General features: G+C 36.5%; 1 pseudogene; it reads left to right on the forward strand.

Annotated features, from left to right (window-relative positions):
• The first annotated feature begins 19,428 nt into the window (after nt 1-19,428).
• LOC145512215 (olfactory receptor 4A15-like) lies at nt 19,429-20,358 on the forward strand (annotated as a pseudogene).
• The last annotated feature ends 2,053 nt before the right edge of the window (nt 20,359-22,411 follow it).

Below are 22,411 nucleotides of genomic sequence, written 5' to 3' on the forward strand. Positions count from 1 at the left end.
ACGTTTAGTTAGTTTTCTGAATAAAGTTTGATAGGGAAAGAATTTGATCTTCAGAGAATTCAGAATTTTTCTACAGAAATTGCATAGGTCTTTCACTTAGCAGGTCTTCTCTTATCCCTGTTTCTAGTTTGGAGCTTTAGCATTTTGAATTTTGCATGCCACGATTTTAAACTGGATTATGTCTTCTTTCACGTTTTCCAAGTATCTGTACTTTCAATGTATGACATGTTTTATTTTTTTTAAGCTTTTTAAATAAAATGATCTTCACAGTACATGTCATTTTAAAAAATTGAAGTTGTATAAGTTTTGACAAATACACAAGTCGTGTAGTCACTGTCACGTTCAATATGCAGAATGTTTCATCATCAAAAGTATTTCTTCATGCACCTTTGTAGTCACCTCCTGCCTTCATCTCCAGTTCCTGGAAGACACAAGTCCATTTCCATTCCTTTAGGTTTTGCCATTTTCCATTTGTTTTGCCATTTGTCAATTAAACTGAATCATACTGCATGTAGACTTTCCCTCCTAGCTTTATTGGAGTATAATTGACAAATTAAAGTGTGTATTTCAGAAGTACAGTGTGATGATTTTATACACATATGCTCTGTTGAAGAGGTTAAGACTCGCCACTCCTAAGGCAGGGGGCTTGAGTTGGATCCGTGGTGGGAGAACTAAGATCCTTCTTGCTGTATGGTGCAGCCAAAAATAGAAAGAAAGAAAAAAAATCAAGGGTACAATATGGTTTAATAAACTGTAGCCAACCAACAGAAGTTTCCCAGTGGCTGTGCTTAGTGGCTCAGTCTTGTTCTACTCTTTGCGACCCCATGCCATGGACTGTAGCCTGCAGGGTCCTCTGTCCATGGGGATTCTCCAGGCAAGAACACCGGAGTGGGTTCCAATGCTCTCCTCCAGGGGATCTTCCTCACCAAGGGATCCAGCCCAGGTCTCCAGCATTGCAAAAGGATTCTTTACTGTCTGAGCCACCAGGTGGCGTCAGTGGCAAAGAATCCGCCTGCCAATGCAGGAGCCATAAGGAAGGCTGGGTCTGGAAAGTCCCCTAGAGTAGGAAACGGCAACTCACTCCAATATTGTTGCCTGGGAAATCTCATGCACCGAGGAGCCTGGTGAGCTACAGTTCATGGAGTCGTGAAGAATTGGACACGACTGAGCACACACACACACGTAGCCAACATAGTTTATATTAGACCCCCAGAATGTATTCATCTTATAACTCAAAGTTTGGATCCTTTGAGTAATATCTTCCCATTTATCACATACCTTCAGTCCCTAAAATTTACATTCTACTCTCTGCTTTTAAGAGTTTGTTTGTTAGTAGATTCTACAGGTAAGTGAGATAATACAGTTTTTGTTTCGCTATACCTGGTATAATCTAACTTAATATGCCCCAGACCCATGTATGTCTGAAAAGCATAATTCCCTTCATTTTATGACTGAATAAGAGTCTATCGCTTATAAGTGCCTCATTTCTTTGTCCTTTCATCTGTTGACCAAACTTCAGTTGTTGTAGAATCTTGGCTATTGTGAGTAATGCTTTGTTTGATAAGAGAGGTTATGTATCTCCTGGAGATACTGATACCATTTCCTTTGAAAAAGTACCCGGAAATGGAAATGTTAGATCATACAGTAATTTTATTTTTAGTTATTTTAGGAACTACCATATTGTTTTCCACAGTGGCTGCATCAATTTATATTTCCACCAAGAGTGTATAAGTGTTCCGACTTTTCTACATCCTCACCAAATTCCCCTTTTATTAGACAATAATTTCATTCATGAAACATGTGCTTCATGATCTAACTACCTACCTGAGGCTCCACATCTTAATGTTATCACATTGAACGTGAGGATTTCAACATATGAATTTTAGGGACGCAAACATTCAAACCGTAGCAAGGGTCTAGTTTCATTCTTTGCATACAGTTATCTAGTTTTCTCAACACTGTGTGGAGACTTTTCTTTCCTCAGGTGTAATCTTGGCCACTTTTACAAAGATCAGTTGATCGTATACACATGCATATATTTCTGATCTTGTTATTGGGTTCCATTGATTTGTTTTTATAATGGTACCACACTTTTTGCAGATATGTAAAACTTTATTTTTGAAAAATGCCTCCATTACAAAGTTAAGTCTTGGACCACACGGTTTTGATTATTGTCAAGATGTAAACATACATAGAAATAATAAAGTGTAATGTCTCAAGTTTGTTCTACTTTCTTAAAATGTTTTCACACTTTGGGGTCTTATGTGTTTCTATATCAAATTTATGTTTGTTTCTTCCTAATTCTTTGGAAAAACACCATTGAAATTTTGATGGCGAGTTTTTAAAATCTGTAGATTGCTTAGATAATGTAGGCATTTTACCAATATTTATTTTTCCATTCATGAACATGGAATATCTTTTCATTTATTTATGTCTTTAATTTCTCTCATCAGTGTTATATAATTTATCATATAATTAATAATTATATAGCATATAATGTAATTTACATTATATAATTTATTTCTAAGTATTTATTCTTTCTGATGCTGCTGTGAATGAGATTATTTACTTAAATTGATTTCTAGATGGTTCATTGTTGGTATATACAGATGCAGTTGATTTTTGTATGTTGAGTTTGTATCCTGCAACTGTTGAGTTTGCTTATTAGCTGAAACAATTCTGGCTCAAATTTTCATATATTTTGTATGTCAGATCATACTCAGTATGTAGTCTTTTAAATCTGTCTTCTTGAACTTAGTTTCATGCTGTTGAGATTTATGTGCATTATTGTATTTTTCAATAGTTTATTCATTTTGTTGCTGAGTGGTATTCCATTTAATGGATGTATCACAGTTTGTTTGTCCCTTTCTCCATTAACTGATTTTTTTTTATTGTTTCCAGGTATTTGAACTTATAAATAAAGCTGCTATAAATATTGATATATAGGTTTTTGTAAAAATAAGCAAATAAACTTGAATATAGTATAAAATAATTATCTGCATGATACTAGATGTCAGAAACAATTGGCAGTGAAGACTGAGAGGTGGGAACCAAACAAGTTGAGCTCTATGATTTTTCCAGGTTATTATCGTCAGAAAGCTTCCATGCTGTGCTTCAGAGAGGGATACCTCAGAAGCTCTTGGGAGACTCCTGAGTTGAGGAGATGAGAGTTACTAGAACCCTTATAAAGTTATTTTCCCCCTTCCATAAAAATATTTTTATTGCCTTAGTGGTTTTGTCAGTAAGTCATGTCCAACTCTTGGGATCCCATGGACTGTAGTCTGTCAGGTTCCTCTGTCCAGTGGGTTTTCCAGGCAAGATTACTAGAGTGAGTTGCTATTTCCTTTTCCAGGATATCTTCCTGACCCAGGGATTGAACTTGGGTCAACTGCATTGCAGGCAGTCTCCTGCAATGCAGTTGGATTCTTTACCAAATGAGCCACCAGGGAAGCCCTTCAGGAACTGGTGCAAGAACTTGGTAAGATCCCAGTCCTCAAATTGTCATTCTCTGCTGCTGATGAATAAACTGGCTATTGCTGAAGAAATGCCCAGCACTCTATTTCAGGTTGATATTCTGACCAGTGGAGGACAGTGGCATTTGGAACCCAGGAATGAGTGTTAGCTTCCAACAGTAATCCCCAGAAAGGCTGAGTATTTCTCCTTGCTCTGGGGGCAATACTGATTGTAAATTGTCTCAGATCCCTGAGAGAAAGGTTAGAATGTACGTTTATGCTACCTATCTGTGGTGATATCACAAAGATCATATTGAAGAATGACTGATGACCGTTCAAAATGCTCTGACTTTGGAAAATCATCACATTTGGTAATTGGAAAGGGGCTGGATTTTACTGAATTGAATTCTGGGATTCATTTCAAACTGCTCTTCACAAACCTAGATTGCAGTTTATCATCATCATGATTATCAGTCTCACCATTGTATTAGTTGGCTTAGATTCTCATACAAAATACACCAGACTGGGTAGTTTCAACAGAAGAGACTAGAAGTCCATGATCAAGGTGACAGCAGGGCAGGTTTCTGGAGGCCTCGCTTTGCGGTTTGGAGACAGCTGTCTTCTCACCCTGTTCTCACGTGGCCTTTCCTCTGTGCACTCATGCAAGAGCTAGCGCTGCTGTCCCTTCCTGTTCTTCTAAAGACACCCATTCTATCACATTAGGTCCCTATTGTTATGATCTCAATAGTACCAGCTATTCTAGTCCTCATTGTTCAAAGTTTCCAAGTTTAGGTACCAGATATATGAGTGAATAAACATTTTAGGTGACTTCAGCCTGTTTCTAACTGCAAACTTATGACAGATGCAGAGCTAGAAGTACTTAACTTAGCTAAGCAAATTCCTGACCCATCAAAATCACCAACTATAATAAAGTGAATGTTGTTGCTTTAAAACCATAAATGACGGTATACTTTTTTTGTGCTACAATAATATCTGAAACAGTACAGTCATTTAGGCTCTATGTTACTGGCTCATGGAGACATATACTAATTGAACAAAAGAGAAAGTGAAGAAAAAATAATAAATATATAGATTTTAACATATGAAAGTAGTGGTATTGCAGGTTACTGGGAAGCAGAATAATTATTCAGTACATGTACTGGGAAAAATTCATTTATCCTTATGATAAGAGAGAAACGTCTCCATTTCACACTTTGAAAATAAACCACTTTAAAAAGCTTTAAGATTATTATCGTTATAAACTCAAGGCAGCAAGAACTTTGAGATGTACATGCATAGATATTTTATCTTGGATCCACTTTCCACATCCCTACATCACACCATAGGGAATGATGAATCCTCCATCCAAACCAGGTTCACAGCAGTATCCAGTGTGAGCTCTTCCCATTCTAATAATTTGGAAGTATGCAATTCATTATTCACTTCCTTTCTAATCAGAGGGCTTCCCTGGGAGCTCAGCTGGTAAGAATCCACCTGCAATGAGGGAGACCTGAGTTTGATCCCTGGGTTGGGAAAACCTCCTGGAGAAGGGAAAGGCTACCCACTCCAGTACTCTGGCCTGGAGAATTCCATGGACTGTGTAGTCCATGGGGTCACAAAGAATCGGATACGACTGATCGACTTTTTCTTTCACTTTTCACTTTCAGTTTTCTGATTAGAAGATCTAGAATGCTTTTTATTTCTTTCACCAAAGAATAAAGAGAAGCTCATTGTTGATATTTCTTCACTATGTGCTAAATATTGGGGACATTAATATTTCTAAGTATAAGTAATCCAATTATAATTTCAGAAAATGGTAAAGACATGTTTTTTGCCTCAGTTACTATGTGGTGGGTTGAATTATAATAAGAAACATGACAGAGCCTTATCAGATGCTTTCTTAACAATCTTTGACCCCAAACTATTATAAAACCACTAAATTAAAAGCAGAGAAAACACCTTTGATTTACCATTTAAGTGAAGAACCTATAGATTACAGAAAATCAGAAGGGCTTTCACTGTTTGTACCCAAAATGTTAAACATTCATTGTATTAAAAAAAAAATGTACTCCATTTAAAGTTGGCTGACTTAGGGTGTCTACTGGGGTATGTGGTAAGCTTGTATTACTAGAAACTTTACTTAGAACCGTTTGTACTTCATCTCTCAGATTTTGAATAAATTTTCATTTGTCTGCAAGCATTTTTCAGTTTCCTCTTTGATGATTTCACTGACCATTGCTTGTGTAGTAGTGTTAGTTCAGCCTCCATGTTTGCCTTTTTTTTTTTTCCCTTGTAGTTCATTTCTAGTCTTATATGCTATGGTTCGATAAGATGCTTTATATGATTTCAAACTTAAAAACTGAAACTTATTTCTGTGTCTCCTATCATGTGATTCAACATTGAGAATGTTCCAATCGCCCTTAAAAAAGAAATGTATACTTCTGCCTTTGGACACTATACTGATTGTTTGATCCAGATATTGACACAGCTGGCTGTAGGTCCCAGTAATTCTGGGGCTAGCATCTATCACTGGTGGCTGAGTCTGAGGCCTATTGGGTATTAGGGCCTCTGTCCACTCACTATTGGGTGAGGCTGGGTATTGAGGTTAGTGTCAGTCCACTGGTAGTTGTGTTGGGTCCAGGGAATTCTGACTGTGTTGGATTCCTGGTGGGTGGGGCTAGGGCTTAGTGGGGTTGTAGGCTGATTATTTCCCCTGGTAAGTGAGATGAGTCCTGGCATGGTGGGCTGAAGGATCCTTATGATCCCAGGGTTAGTGTCCGCCTATTGGTGTTTGAAGCCACACCCTAGTGTGTCCTGGACCTGCCCCACTGGTGGGGGAAACTCGTCCTGGGGATTCTGTGGCAGGTGCAGGAGTTCAGAATCTGATCTTGGCCAGCCCATGGTGGGACTGGGGGCCAAGGAAGCATGGATCTGGAGCCCCTGCACCTGGTGAGTGAGAGTGGTTGCAGGTGGCTGAGGTTTCAGAACTTTCCACAGTAGCCAGCATGCTGGTGAACAGGTTTGTATCCTTGCCCAGCTACCTTTTTTATTATTTTTTTTTTTATTGAAGGATAATTACAGAATTGTGCTGTTTTCCCATCAAACCTCAAAATGAATCAGCCATGGATATACATATATCCCCTCCCTTTTGAAACTCCCTCCCATCTCCCTCCTGATCCCACCCCTCTAGGTTGTTACAGAGCCCCTGTTTGAGTTCCCTGAGCCATATGGAAAATTCCTGTTGGCTATCTATTTTACATATGGTGGTGTAAGTTTCCATGTTACTCTTTCCATACATCTCACCCTCTCCTCTTCTCTCCCCATATCCATAAGTCTATTGTCTATGTCTGTTTCTGCATTGTTGCCCTGTAAGTAAATTATTCTGTACCATTTTTCTGTATGTATGTGTTAGAATACGGTATTTACCTTTCTTAAAACACCAGGAAAAAAACCACCATATGATCCAGCAATGTCACTCCTAGGCATATATCCAATGAAACCAAAATTGAAAGAGACATATGTATCCCATTGTTTATTGCAGAACTATTTACAATAGCTAGAACGTAGAAGCAATCTAGATGTCCATCGACAGATGAATGAATAAAGAAATTATGTTATATATACACAACAGAATATTACTCAGCAATAAAAAGGAACACATTTGAGTCAGTTCTAATGAGGTGGATGAACCTAGAACCTATTATACAGTGTGAAGTGAGTCAGAAAGAGAAAAATAAAAACTGGCTAGCTTCTTGATCTGGTGCTTTCTAGGTGTGGAGCCAACTGGCCAGTACTTGGAGCTGTGTCTTACCAATATAAAGCTAGAGAAAGAGCTCCAAAGGAAATCTTATCAGCACCAGTGTCCTCATGGAGGATAGCTCCTCAGAATGGCTGCTGCCAAGGTCTGTGTCCCCAGTCGCTTCCTGACTCCCCAGGAAACTCTAAAACCAGCAAGAGTGTCTCATCTAAGCTCCATTCAGATGACTGTCTCTGCCCTGAGTGGTGAAGCCTGTGTGATTTCCCGTGGACTCTTTTAGTGTCAAGTCTCTACTGTCTGGGTGGCAGATGGTAAAGAATCTGCCTGCAATGTGGGAGCCATGGGTTTGATCTCTGGGTCAGGGAGATCTCCTGGAGAAGGGAATGGCTACCCACTCCAGTGTTCTTGCCTGGAAAACTGCAGGGACGGAGGAGTCTGGCAAGCTACAGTCCGTGGGATCGCAAAGAGTTGGGCACTGACACTTTCACTTCACTTCCCTACTGCCTACAGCCATCTTCTGTCTCTCCCAAAGACCCACTGGCCTTCAAAGACGTATTGTTTTGTGGCCCATCTTCCTGGTGTAGGACTCCTTGGCTGAGTAGCTCAATGTAGGGTTCAGACTTCTCACTCCTTTGGCAGAAACTCTGTAATTATTTGCCCATTTGTGGGTCACCTACTTGAAAGTATCATCTCGACTCTACTGCATCTCCACTCTTCTTATCTGTTTTGTTATGGTTTCTTCTTGATATTTTTTGTTTTAGAAAACCCTTTTTGCTACTCTTTAGGTCTTTCTCATCAGTGGTTGCTTTGTAAATAGCTGTAAAGTAAGCTCAGGGTCTTTGCCTGTTAGCCACTCTGTCATGTATGTCTGTCTTTATGCCAAAGCCACACTGCTGTGATTTACCATAGTTTTATAGTGCTTTAGAATCAAGAATAGGAGACCTTTAAATTTGTTGTTTTTCAAGATTCATTTTGCTGTCTGGACTCCACTAAGATTTCATATAAATTTTAGGAGGCATTTTTTTTCTATTTCTGCAAACAAACAGGCAAACCAGGTTTGGGAATTTTCATAGGCATTGCATTGAATATGTAGATCACTTTAGGTAGCAATGATAACTTAATAATATTAAGTATTCCAGCTCACGAATATCTTTTTATGTTGATGTGTCTTTTATAATGCCTTTCACCAATATTTTGTAGTTTTCAGTGTAGAAGAATTTATCTCTCACCTAAGTTTGCTCTTAATTATTTTATTCTCTTTGATGCTACTATAAATGAAATTACTTCTTCATTTCCTCTTTGTTGTATTCATTGACAGCATAGAAATTCAACATCCTTTCAAGATGAAAAATTATCAGTAAATTAGGTACAGAAGCAATGTATCTCAACATTATAGAGCTGTATATAACCGATCCACAGGGCATGTTAGACTCAACATTGAAAAGTTGAAAGCTTTCCCTTTAAAAATTAGGAATAAGAGAAGAGTGCGTACTTTCAATGTTTTTTAAATACCCAGAACTTAAAAAAAATTATTCTTTGAATTTTTAAAAGTTTTCCTCAAGTAGATTGCAGCATCTCTGAAGTGAAGTAATTGTATAATTAAATTTTACTTAATTTTACTGTCTGTCACAGTGTTTCCAATGTTAGAAACATTCTAGTGTTTGTATTTCAGCTTTAACATCACCTTAAAAACCATCTTCTCTAACTACATTATCGATAGCAAAATTCGCTTATTTCTGTCACCATCCTCTATCTGTTGTCTCATTATCAGTGAATAAGCCTATAATTACCTCATTAACTTTTTTCCTTTATTGTTTTACTCTTCATAAGAATATGAGATTCTTGAGAGAAGGAACTTTTACATGACCCACCCCCATCATTTTACTATTTACTGTATCCTCACTCAAAGTAGAGTTCCTGGCATTAAATAAGTAGCCCCCAACTAAAATAAATAAATTTATTAAAAAAAAAAGTAAAAACAAAAACAAAACTATTAGATAAAGTGAAGTAAAGCCTCTCAGTCATGTCTGACTCTTTGAGACCCCATGTACTATAGCTTACCAGGCTCCTCCCATGGGATTTTCCAGGCAAGAGTACCAGAGTGGGTTGCCATTTCCTTCTCCAGAGGATCTTCCCCACCCGGGGATCGAACCCGGGTCTCCCACATTGTAGGCAGACTCTTTACCGTCTTAGCCACCAAATAATGAGTAAATTGGTGATAAAATTATTATATATAAACAAAGTTTGAGGCAGAATAAACAGCATTAATTAAATAAAAAGACACAAAAGCTTGCTGTGGCAGTTTGGGAAATACGTCTTTAATTAGGTGAACTAGAACAACATGCCTGGGCTAATATTTTATTCCTGAGTTGCAATAACTTCATAATTTTTCTAAGACCACATTTTCCTCCATGTTACACTAACTATATGCTAGTGAAAGTCACTCAGTCATGTCCAATTCTTTGAGATCCCATGGACTATACAGTCCATGGAATTCTCCAGGCCATAATACTGAAGTGGGTACCCTTTCTCTTCTCCAGGGGATCTTCCCAACTCGATGATCAAACCCAGGTCTCCCAGATTGCAGGCAGATTATTTACCAGCTGAGCCACAAGGGAAACCCAAGAATACTGGAGTGGGTAGCCTATCCCTTCACCAGCGGATCTTCCTGACCCAGGAATCGAACTGGGGTCTCCTGCATTGCAGGCAGATTCTTTACCAGCTGAGCTATCATGTTACACTTCTTGACCCTAATATATGATTTGACCTAACATTATCTTTATATGTACAGGTATTTTAAACATTTAGTAGAAAACCTCAGTGAATTTAATTAAGCAAAAACCTATATTGGACAAACTCCAATTTTATGACTCAATGATAAATGTGGTTAGGAGAGATAAAAGGTCTAGTTATCTTTGCCAATATCAGGACAAAGGTGATATCTTTTTAAGAACTGATATAAAATGTTCAGGGGGTCCTTTGTTAGGCTTAAAGCATTGCATAAAAAGAGACAATAGCATAAGAATTTCTGTCAAAATCTCAATGCAAATATTCTGGACTTACTAACATGATAAAAAAAGAACTAAATGATTGATAGAAAAAGAAGTAACTAGAGAAATATTTTTTTCTGGGAAATGACTGGTTGCTATCTTACTATGTAAATGTAGGATTTTTTGTGTTTTTGGTAAATTACCCTAATAATTTTTTTTTCCATATGGTGAAATTTCCTTTAAATAAGTTAGAGTACAAATTTAAAAAAATCTATTTTGAATAATCAGAAAACTCCATGGAGAAAATGAAAAGCCACTGGAGTGAAAGGAATCAAGACCGTCCCCAAGAAAAAGAAATGAAAACAACAAAATGGCTGTCTGAGGAGGCCTTACAAACAGCTGTGAAAAAAACGGGAAGTGAAAAGCAAAGGAGAAAAGGAAAGATATACCCATTTGAATGCAGAGATCCAAAGAATAGCAAGGAGAGATAAGAAAGCTTTCCTCAGCAATCAATGCAAAGAAATAGAGGAAAACAATAGGATGGGAAAGACTAGAGATCTCTTAAAGAAAATTAGAACTACCAAGGAAACATTTCATGCAAAGATGGACTCAATAAAGGACAGAAATGGTAGGGACCTAACAGAAGCAGAATATATTAAGAAGAGGTGGCAAGAATACACAGAAGAACTACACAAAAAAAATCTTCATGACCCAGATAATCACGATGGTGTGATCACTCACCTAGAGCCAGACATCCTGGAATGCGAATTCAAATGGGCCTTAGGAAGCTTCACTACAAACAAAGATAGAGGAGGTGATGGAATTCCAATTGAGCTATTTCAAAGCCTGAAAGATGACGCTGTGAAAGTGCTGCACTCAATATGCCAGCAAATATGGAAAACTCATCAGTGGCCACAGGATGGGAAAATGTCAGTTTTCATTCCAATCCCAAACAAAGGCAATGCCAAAGAATGCTCAAACTACCGAACAATTGCACTCACCTCACACACTAGTAACGTAATGCTCAAAATTCTCCAAGCCAGGCTTCAGCAATATGTGAACTGTGAACTTCCAGATGTTCAAGCTGGTTTTAGAAAAGGCAGAGGAACCAGAGATCAAATTGTCAACATCCGATGGATCATCAAAAAAGCAAGAGAGTACCAGAAAAAATATCTACATCTGCTTTATTGACTATGCCAAAGCCTTTGATTGTGTGGATCACAATAAACTGTGGAAAATTCTGAAAGAGATGGGCATACCAGACCACCTGACCTGTCTCTTGAGAAACCTGTATGCAGGTCAGGAAGCAGCAGTTAGAACTGGACATGGAACAACAGACTGGTTCCAAATAGGGAAAGGAGTACATCAAGGCTGTATATTGTCACCCTGCTTGTTTAACTTATATGCAGAGTAGATCATGAGAAAGGCTGGTCTGGAGGAAGCACAAGCTGGAATCAAGACTGCCGGAAGAAATATCAATAACCTCAGATATGCAGATGACACCACCCTTATGGCAGAAAGTGAAGCCGAATTAAAGAGCCTCTTGAAGAAAGTGAAAGAGGGGAGTGAAAAAGTTGACTTAAAGCTCAGCATTCAGAAAACTAAGATCATGGCATCTGGTCCCATCACTTCATGGCAGATAGTATGGGAAACAGTGGAAACAGTGGCTGACTTTATTTTTCTGGGCTCCAAATTCACTGCAGATGGTGATTGCAGCAATGAAATTAAAAGACACTTACTCCTTGGAAGGAAAGTTATGACCAACCTAGACAGCATATTAAAAAGTAGAGACATTACTTTGCCAACAAAGGTCCATCTAGTCAAGGCTATGGTTTTTCCAGTGGTCATGTATGAATGTGAGAATTGGACTATAAAGAAATCTGAGTGCCAAAGAATTGATGCTTTTGAACTATGGTATTGGAGAAGACTCTTGAGAGTCCCTTTGACTGCAAGGAGATCTAACCAGTCCATCCTAAAGGAGATCGGTCCTAGGTGTACATTGGAAGGACTGATGTTGAAGCTGAAACTCCAATACTTTGGCCTCCTGATGCAAAGAGCTGACTCATTGGAAAAGACCCTGATGCTGGGAAAGATTGAGGGCAGGAGGAGAAGGGGATGACAGAGGATGAGATGGCTGGATGGTATCACCGATTAGATGGACAAGGGCTTGGGTGGACTCAGGGAGTTGATGATGGACAGGGAGGCCTGGCATGCTGCGTTTCATGGGGTTGCAAAGATTTGGACATGACTGAGCAACTGATCTCATAAGCCCAGCACTCCTTCATTATTTTCCTTATCAGAATTGCAATTATTCTTGCATATTTATATTTTAAAACTAAATTTCAATAAGGTAGTCTAGTGAAAGCGAGTAATTAATATTTTCAATAAGATTTGATTGAGAAATATTTGTATCTTCAGAGAATTCAGAATTCTTGTCCACACACTGAGGAGATATTTCCATTTAACAAGTCTTCTTTTACGTACACATAGATCTAGTATGTTTCTTTGAAGATTTCACCTTTTTGAGATTTTCTTTTCTTTTGTTTGTTTGTTTGTTTGTTTTGCTTCTGTTGTACCTAGAATCTTGTCGTCTATTGCATCTTCCAATTCTTTGATGTTTCAATGTAGTAATTCTTTTTGTTTTCCATTTTTACATAAAATGTAACTTCATAGTTTGTCATTCATCTTTTCAGTCAGAGTTCTGCAAGTATTGAAAAATACATACTGCTGAGTAATCTCCGTATTATTCAATATGCAGGGTGTTTGTATATATTTAAAGTATTCAGTTCAGTTCAGTCGCTCTGTCTTGTCCGACTCTTTGCAACCCCATGGACTGCAGCACACCAGGCTTCCCTGTCCATCACCAACTCCCGGAGTCTACCCAAACTCATGTCCATCTAGTCGGTGATTTTATCCAACCATCTCATCCTCTGTCGTCCCCTTCTCCTCTGGCCTTCAATCTTTCCCAGCATCAGGATCCTTTCTAGTGAGTCAGTTCTTCACATCAGGTGGCCAAAATATTGGAATTTCAGTTTCAGCATCAGTCCTTCCAATGAATACTCAGGACTGATTTCCTTTAGGGTGGACTGGTTAGATCTCCTTGCAGTCAAAGGGACTCACAAGAGTCTCCTCCAACCCACAGTTCAAAAGCATCGATTCTTCGGCTCTAAGCTTTCTTTATGGTCCAACTCTCACATCCATACAAGACTGCTGGAAAAACCATAGCTTTGACTAGATGAAACTTTGTTGGCTTTTTAATATGCTTTCTAGATTGGTCATAGCTTTTCTTCCTAGGAGCAAATGTCTTTTAATTTCATGGCTGCAGTCACCATCTGCAGTGATTTCGGAGTCCCCCCCACCAAATAATAATAACAATAATAACATCTTTCACTGTTGCACTGTTTCCCCATCTATTTGCCATGAAGTGATTGGACCAGATGCCATGATCTTAGTTTTCAGAATGTTGAGTTTTAAGCCAACTTTTTCACTCTCCTCTTTCACCGTCATCAAGAGGCTCTTTAGTTCTTCTTCGCTTTCGGCCATAAGGGTGGTGTCATTGTCATGATTTTATGTACATATATACACTGAAATGATTATTACAGTCAAGTTAAGTTATACCTCATGACCTTACATGAATACCTAAGTATTTTATTCTCTTAAATGGAATTATTTATAAAATTTAAATTAAATTGTATTTTGAATAGTTCAACGTTAGTATATATAAATGCAGCTGACTTTTTGCTGCTTTAATCCTGCAATTTTCCTGAATTTCTAAAAATTAGTTATAAAATTTTGAGGGGCAATTTTTACATTTTTATATGTCATATCATATCTAATATTTAGTCTTTTGATTTGGTTTCTTGAACTTAATATACTGTGTTTGAGATTTATTGTATGTTTCCATAGTTAATTTCATTGTGGTGTAGTATTCCAAACAGTATCACAGTTTGCTTATCCTTTTCTCCATTAAGAGATATTTTGTTTCAAGCTACTTGTGATTATGAATAGAGCTGTTATAAATATTAATGTACATGCTTGTGTAAAACCAAGGAAACAAAAAGTATAAAATAAAGATTTTGAAGACACTGGATGTCAGGAATAATTGATAGTGATCACTGAGCAGTGGAAAACAAGTTGAGTTCTGGGATTTTTTTCCTGTTTATTACTGTTAAATGTTTTCATGTTTTGGTAGAGAAAGAGATAACTTAAAAGATCCTGGAAGACCCCCTGAGCAGAGGAAATGAAGTTGAGGGTCTAAGGAGACCAAGGCATCTAGAATTCAGATGGTAGAATATCACAGTTGATAGACCTATAGACGAGGGGGGCAGAGAGAGAGATTCAGCGATACATAGAGTGGGAATGCTGGACATCTGGAGAGGATTCTCCTCAATTATTCATGTGTTTGAGGATACTACCTCAGGCTGGGGAAAAACTTACCCAGACGGATTAGAGAGAGAGAGTGGTGCTCACACTGAACCAGGAATAGTGCTTATTCTCACCAGCTGGAAAGCCTCATAATTTATGGGGTCAGTGCTGTCAGTTGAGTACCAGGGAGGTTGTGCATCAGTAGTATACGACATAATTAGCCCTGGCCTAAGCACTTCTCTAGACCTACTTCATAAACAACAACAGCAAGAGGAAAAATAAGTGAATAAAGCATCCAAGGGAATCCAGATAATGTTATGTTCAGAGTTTTCTGACTGTGTTACTGTGAGATTTGATTTGATTGCTTTTCTTGTGATGTGCTTGCTTCATTCTGGTATAAGAGTTATTCTGGTGCATAAAATGACTTGGAAAGTATAATAATTTCCTCCCATTGCTTAAAGCATTTCTGTAGAATTGGTAGTATTTCTTGATTAACTGTCATATAGAATTTATTGATAAAGCTATGTGAGAATGGAATTTTGTTTTGGGAAAGGAAGTAATCTAAAGAAGTAATTTTCTGGAATATTAGATTATTCCAGTTTCTCATTATTTTTCCTAGTGCTTTTAGTAAGTTGTGGTGATGGCCCATTTTCTTTAGTTGGCTAGTATATTGTCATAAGTTCATTGACTGTATCCACTTTTTATCTTTTTAAGATCTATGGAATCTGCAGTGATGATGATCTTTTCATTCTCAATTCTGATAATTTGTTTTCTTAGTTTTTTTTTTGTTGTTGTTGGCTAGGAACTTATCAATTTTATCAAACTTTCAAATAATTAATTCATGGATTCATGTATTTTATTTATTTTCTAATTAGCATCTTTTTCATTGATTTCTATCTTCTATTTTCTATTTCCATTCTACAATGTTCTCTATGCTTATTTTGCTTTTTCTTTTCTCTCAATAGTTTCTAGTATCAAAGTTTAATTCATTTTTAACATTACTTGTTATCTAATACTTGCATTTAAGGATATAAACAACTATCTAACCATTCCTTAAGGTATATCCAGTTTATTTATTTATTTATTTTTTTGATGTTTTAAGAATCACTTTTTTTTTTCTTTTTTAGTTGGGGTATAGTTACTTTACAATGTTGTGTTAGTCTCTGCGGTACAATGAAATGAATTTGCTATATTCAAACTCCCTCTTGGATCTCCCTCTCACCCCTTTACATTATCACAGAGCACTAAGCTTAGCTCCCTGTGCTATACAGCAGGTTCCCATTAGCTATGTAGTTTACACATGGTGGTGTATATTTGTCAATCCTAATTCATCCCCCATCCACCTTCTGCCCTTGCGTCCACATATCCATTCTGTATGTCTTCATCTGTATTCCTGCCCTGCAGATAGGTTCATCTGTACCATTTTCCTAGATTCCATATATGTGAGTTAATATGCAGTATTTCGTTTTTTCTTTCCGACTTACTTCATTCTGTATGACAGACTCTAGGTCCATCCACATCTCTGCAAATGACCCAATTTTGTTCCTATGTATGACCAAGATACATTCCATTGTATATATGTACCACATCATCATTATCCTTCATCTGTCAACAGACATTTAGCTTGCATTTATCTCCTGGCTATTGTAAATATTGTTGCAATGAACATTGGGGTGCATATGTCTTTTTGAATTATAGTCTTCTCAGGGTTTATGCCCAGTGGTGGGATTGCTGGATAGTTTTATTTTTAGTACTTTAAGGAAACTCCATACTGTTCTCCATGTGGCTGTATCAATTTATATTCCCAACAACAATGCAAGAGGGTTCCCTTTTCTCCACACTCTCTCCAGCATTTATTGTTTGTGGATGTTTTGATAATAGCCATTCTGACTGGTGTGAGGTGATACCTCATTGTAGTTTTGATTTGTATTTCTCTAATAATTAATGATGTTGTGTATCCAATTAATTTACATATATTATAATATATTATACATACCCTTCTTAGATATATTTAATATATATTATATGCATGAGTGATCATATTTCTATTGAAAGTTTATTTTTCAAAATGTTCATAGATGCATTGCTTAATTTGTAAATAGTTAGGAAATGTTTTTTAAAATCATTTTCTAGTTGAATGGCATATTTAATTTATCTATATGTTCTAATGATTTAAGTCCTTTGAAATGTATTGCAACTTCTTTTGTGGCCAAGTGCACTGTTTATTTTGGTGACTGCTCCGTGAGTAACACTTTGAGATGAATAGAATAGTCCCACAAATGTTTTCTACTTCTCCACACTTACACAAACACAGATTCTTTCAAATTGCATGTCTGAAACTGTGTGACAAATTATGTGCACTAGAAACAAGTTTTAAACAACTTCTGAGATTAGCATGAATCATTTCTGAAAATCGGATCAGATGTCATGTACAAAGACAAAGCTTGAACTTAACAGATTTGCCTATTTTGAAGGCCATAATTTAAACAGGAAAGGTTTTACATATTTCTTTTCTGCCCAGACTGAACTTTTTCCTTTTAGTGGTTTGAATTTAAGTTGTTATTTTATGCTTATCCCCCCAAAGAACAGGGTTCTGTAAGTCCATTTCTATGTGGTGGTTATTCTGGTTGCATCTCTGGAGATAAAAGAGTCTATCGTCAAAATTCTAATTGAGGTCCTAATGAATTTAATCAGATAAGAATCAGTCTTGGAGATGCACCAATCAAATGCCTCAATAACATGGGCTGCAGTTCAAAAGTCGATAAAGTGTTTGTGGACATTTGCCCTTACCTCCAAGAGTATTAGTCTGTACCACATGGTTGGCTTCTTCATGTATTAAAATGATGGACTCAAAAACATAATTAAGTATGTGGATGAAATTATTCTCCATCTTTCAGGAAACCCAAAGTTCAGCAATACTGTATGAAGACAGTGTAGTATAATTGATTGAGATTAAAATGTTTTAAAAGCTATTTTACTTTTATCGGTATAAAACACACGCAATAATTTTCTTATTTGAACAATTCATGTATAATTTAAAGCTTTCTCTTCACTCAAAATGTTGATTTAACGTTTGGTTTTTAATAGGACAAATTCTGCCAGCAACGAATGCTGCCTAGTCTCTGTTTACAATCAAGATTCAAATTTCTGTGGGTAACAGGACATTCATATTCATTTTGAAAGTGTTGACAATTTGTAAAGGAGTATTTTTCTGAATGACTGTGGTGAACTAGGTTTCCTGCAAGCATGGAAAGAGTTGCTCACATGGAACTAGTGCAAGGTCCAGTGATGCTGCTTGTATTTTGCTATCTGTGGTCCCAGATCTGGTATCAGTGTAGGAAGGACAAGGGAGAAGACCTCAGAGCACAAAACGTGGATTGAGTGGCTTTCTCTTCATGCAGGTAAACCAGGAAGTATATTTATGCATAAGATTCTGAGCTAGACTCTACATTTTGAAAGAATACACTGGGGATGTGACAGTTTAGTCTTTTAAAAGTTCTCCCATCTGATTCTCATGATCAACCAAGTTAGGGATCCTTTGTGTTTACTAAGATCTGTGAAGACTGATTCTATCCTGTAATTATCTTTCCAATATTGTTGCATTTTAAAGATCCAGAATAAATTTATCTCTTCTAACATCATGTACCTAGAAACTAATTTCAAATGTATCTACCTGAGGATATTTTTTTTTTTCCCTCAAAAAACTGGAAATAGAACTGTTGTATGACCCAGCAATCTCACTGCTGGGCATACACACTGAGGAAACCAGAATTGAAAGAGACATGTGTACCCCAATGCTCATTGCAGCACTGCTTATAATAGCCAGGACATGGAAGCAGCCTAGATGCCCATCAGCAGACGAATGGATAAGGAAGCTGTGGCACATATACACAATGGAATATTATGCAGCCATTGAAAAGAATACATTCGAATCAGTTCTAATGAGGTGGATGAAACTGGGACCTATTATACACAGTGAAGTAAGCCAGAAATAAAATACCTGAGGATATTTTAATGGACCGGTATTTCTAAAGCTCTTTGTAGGTTCAATTTAAATGTTCCGTAAGCATTGCTTGTTAAAATGTAGATGATGCAGCATCTCTAGAATTTCACTGAGTAGCTTTCAAGATGCTAAGGTAATACTGTAGTTAGCAAGATATTACTTCAATTCCTACATTTCTGTTCATACATGAGTTTCAGCATCCTATGTCTGTTGGTAATTTAGATATATTCTTCTGTAATTGTTTATACTTTATTAGGTAATTGGAGTTTTTCCTATTATAGATATTATCTATGTGGGTAGCCTCAATAATATAAATTATTTACACAAACTAATTTTGTCTATTGATGTTCTGGTATCTTTTCCTAAATCTTTAAGCATTTTTGAAATTGTCAAAAATTTCTATCTGGGATTTCGGTGATTGGTTAAAGAAGGTTATTCTACCCCTAGAATGGAGAAAGTCACTTCCTTTATTAACTGTAAAGAAAAATGAAATAAATCTTGCTTTACTTTCTAATAAATCTTTTATCAACTTTTATTATTGTGTAAGATGTTAGCTCTGTAAACAGTTTTATTAGCTTCCAATGGAAAGCTAGTTGTGACAACTCATTTATTTAATAATGTGTCCTTTTCACATTTGTATTTCTTAATCACTTGCCTTGCAATTAGTCTATATGATTTTTCAGATTAGCAATGATCTTTTAATTACCCTTGTGTTATAATATCTTAAAGTGCTGGAACATGATAACCATACTGCCTATTGGTTCAATAAATGAACACATAATTTTTTAGAAAGTCACTAGTAATATTATATTTAAAGATAATTCTGTCCTGATCTCTGGAATAAGACATACAGAAGAACCTATGGAACAAAGGAGCAATGTAACTGAGATTTTTTTTTCTCTTGGGGCTCACTCAGAGTGTCCAGGGTTATAGAAAATATTATCGTCTTCTTGCTTATCTACATTGTGACAATGGTGGGAAACCTACTCATTGTTGTGACTGTTGTATTCAGCCCAACCTTGGATTCCCCCAAGTACTTCTTTACTACTTATCATTTATGGGTGCTATTTATTCTACTACAGTCACCCCAAAAATGATTATTAACTTACTTTATGAGAAGAAAACCATTTCCTTCCAAGATTGCATGACCCAATTTTTTTATAGGGCACTTTGTTGGTGGCGCTGAGATTTTACTCCTCGTGGTCATGGCTTATGACCGTTATGTGGCCATCTGCAAACCCTTGCATTATTTGACAATTATGAATCAGCGAGTGTGTGTTCTCCTGCTTCTGTTTGTCTGGGTTACTGGTTTTTTACATGCTGTAGTTCAACTTCTCTTTGTTTGCAAACTTCCCTTCTGTGGCTCCAATGTCATTGCCCACTTCATCTGTGACATGTATCCCTTGTTAAAACTGGCCTGCACTGACACTTACATTATTGGCCTCACAGTAGTTGCCAATGATGGGACAATGTGTGTGTTTATGTGTATCCTCTTACTCAGCCCCTATGGAGTCATTCTGCACTCCCTGAAGAATGTTAGTCAAGAAGGGAGGCACAGCCTTTTTCACCTGTGGCTCCCACATTACTGTGGTGGTCCTCTTCTTTATACCCTGTGTTTTTATGTATGTGTGATCTCCTTCCACTTTACCCATTGATAAGTCCTTAGCAGTGTTTTACACCATAATTACACCTATGTTGAGCCCACTAATCTCTACTCTGAGAAACAGAGAGATGAAAAATTCCATGAGAAAGCTCTGGACCAAAAAAAGCAGTGAGGAAGTCAGGAAATGATCACCTATTTTTTAGTGGGAAGTTACTCTTTCCAGGAAAGCTATGTGCGGTTATTTTACTATATTAAATTTCTCCTCAGGTTTAATAACTGGGTCATGACATAAACATTTATTAGGTGAATGGTTCCAATGACCAAAATAAAATTTTAAGATTTTCATAAATTCCTAATTAAAATTTTGTATCATGTCTTAAATATATTTTTAAGATTTTACATTTTCTTATGAAAATATATATTGTTTTAGGATATAAAATATCTTTGTTGAGATTATCAATTTATGTTATATGTGTTGAGTTAAAAGGCAAATTTTCTTTCTCCTCCAAATTAAAAAGTTAAATGCTTTATAGTATGTTGGCATTTGGTGGTGGACCCTTTGGGAAATGACTACGTCCTGGAGGTGAGACTCTTATGAATTAGATTAATGTCCTTACAAAAAAGATGTCAGAGATCTCACTTGATCCTTCTATCATGTGCAGACACAGCAAAAGACGGTTCTGTATGAACTAAGAAGGGAACCTCACCAGACATGGAATCTGCCAGCATCTCAAACTTGGACCTCTGAATGCCTTAACTGTGAAAAACAAACTTTGTTGTTGTTGTTGTTGTTGTTTGTTTGTTTTAAACCATCCAGTCCATGGTATTGTGTAATAGCAGTCCAAGTGTTCAAAGACAGAAACTTGGCTATTCTTTAAACTGGTATAGTTATTTCAAGTTATGAGATAAAAATATTTGCTCATGGTCTATGTTCATTGGTCTATATGCTCCCCGAAGACAGGGAAAGTTGCTTAACAATCTTTGTGTTTTCTGTACCTTACACAATATATGAGACATAAAATCTAGTCTATCAAATTTGCCAATTAGTTGAATTCTTGATCTACTGAAGTGAGAATTTTTATTGGCAAATCTTGATTCACTGTTTACACATGAAATATATTATATATATATATATATATATATATATTTGCTACAAATATTTACTGTTCTTGGGCATTTGCTATAAATATTTATTTGGTATTTATGTATAATAATGTGTTTTTATATAAATGCTATTTTATTTTTTTTTTACTTTTTGAGTTCATCACTCACATCACTCTTGGAAAATCCATTTGCTTCCACTGATTTTATAAATTTTAACCTCTTTTCTTTTAAAATAACTTTTCAAAGCATTTTATTAATTAACCTAGCTAGAATTTCATTCATGATGTGGAAATATCTGTGACTATTTTCTCCAAAACAGGTGACATAATCTGTCAGCATAATTATTAATTTCAGTTAATTTGAATGTTTTCTATTTAGTATGTCAGGTTTTACAGCATCTAGAAGATTAAATTCTGATGTATTTTTTTCTCCTCTTTCTCTTTCTCCTCTACCTCCCTACCCTCCATAACTTTTAAGGTCATTTTGCAAAGTTTGTAAACATCCCATAAAGATATATTTAGAATGTCATGACTCTACACATTTCTTTTGAGGGAAATGACATTTTTGATATATTTTTCCCTTCCAGAAAAAAAAAAAACGCTGTGAAAGATTGATTTATATTTCAGTAAAAAATTTTCATTCCTCTCCATAGAACGTACATTAATCTTGGTTTTTGGTTTTCTTATTTAAAAGGAAAACTCTCTTATTTACATTTGATTCATATTTTTAGTGAGCTTGTCAGAAAGGACTAAATCTGTTATTCTGATATGAATTACAGAATAACCCCAAAGCCATGGGTGCATGTCTGTATGCAGATATTCATAGGGCTGTGTCTAAAACACACACATATGTGTCCAATCACACATTCAGATCTTATCTAACTTCCTCTAAGATGTATGACCACATGTATGTACATTAACAATGATATGTGGGCCTCTGTCCATTCTCATGTGTGTGAGTATATGTGAACATATGGATCTGAAAACACATGGATCAGTAGCTGACTACTGACATGAATGTATTTGTATAAGTATATGCAAATATATTTCTTGATCACATGCAGATTGTATCCACACATACAGGACTGTATCTTGTCATACACAGGTCTATGTTTGATCATATACAGGTCTGTATCTT

The sequence above is a fragment of the Giraffa tippelskirchi genome, chromosome 7 (genome assembly GCF_054371585.1).
Source record: "Giraffa tippelskirchi isolate mGirTip1 chromosome 7, T2T-mGirTip1v1.2.pri, whole genome shotgun sequence".
Taxonomy (NCBI): domain Eukaryota; kingdom Metazoa; phylum Chordata; class Mammalia; order Artiodactyla; family Giraffidae; genus Giraffa; species Giraffa tippelskirchi.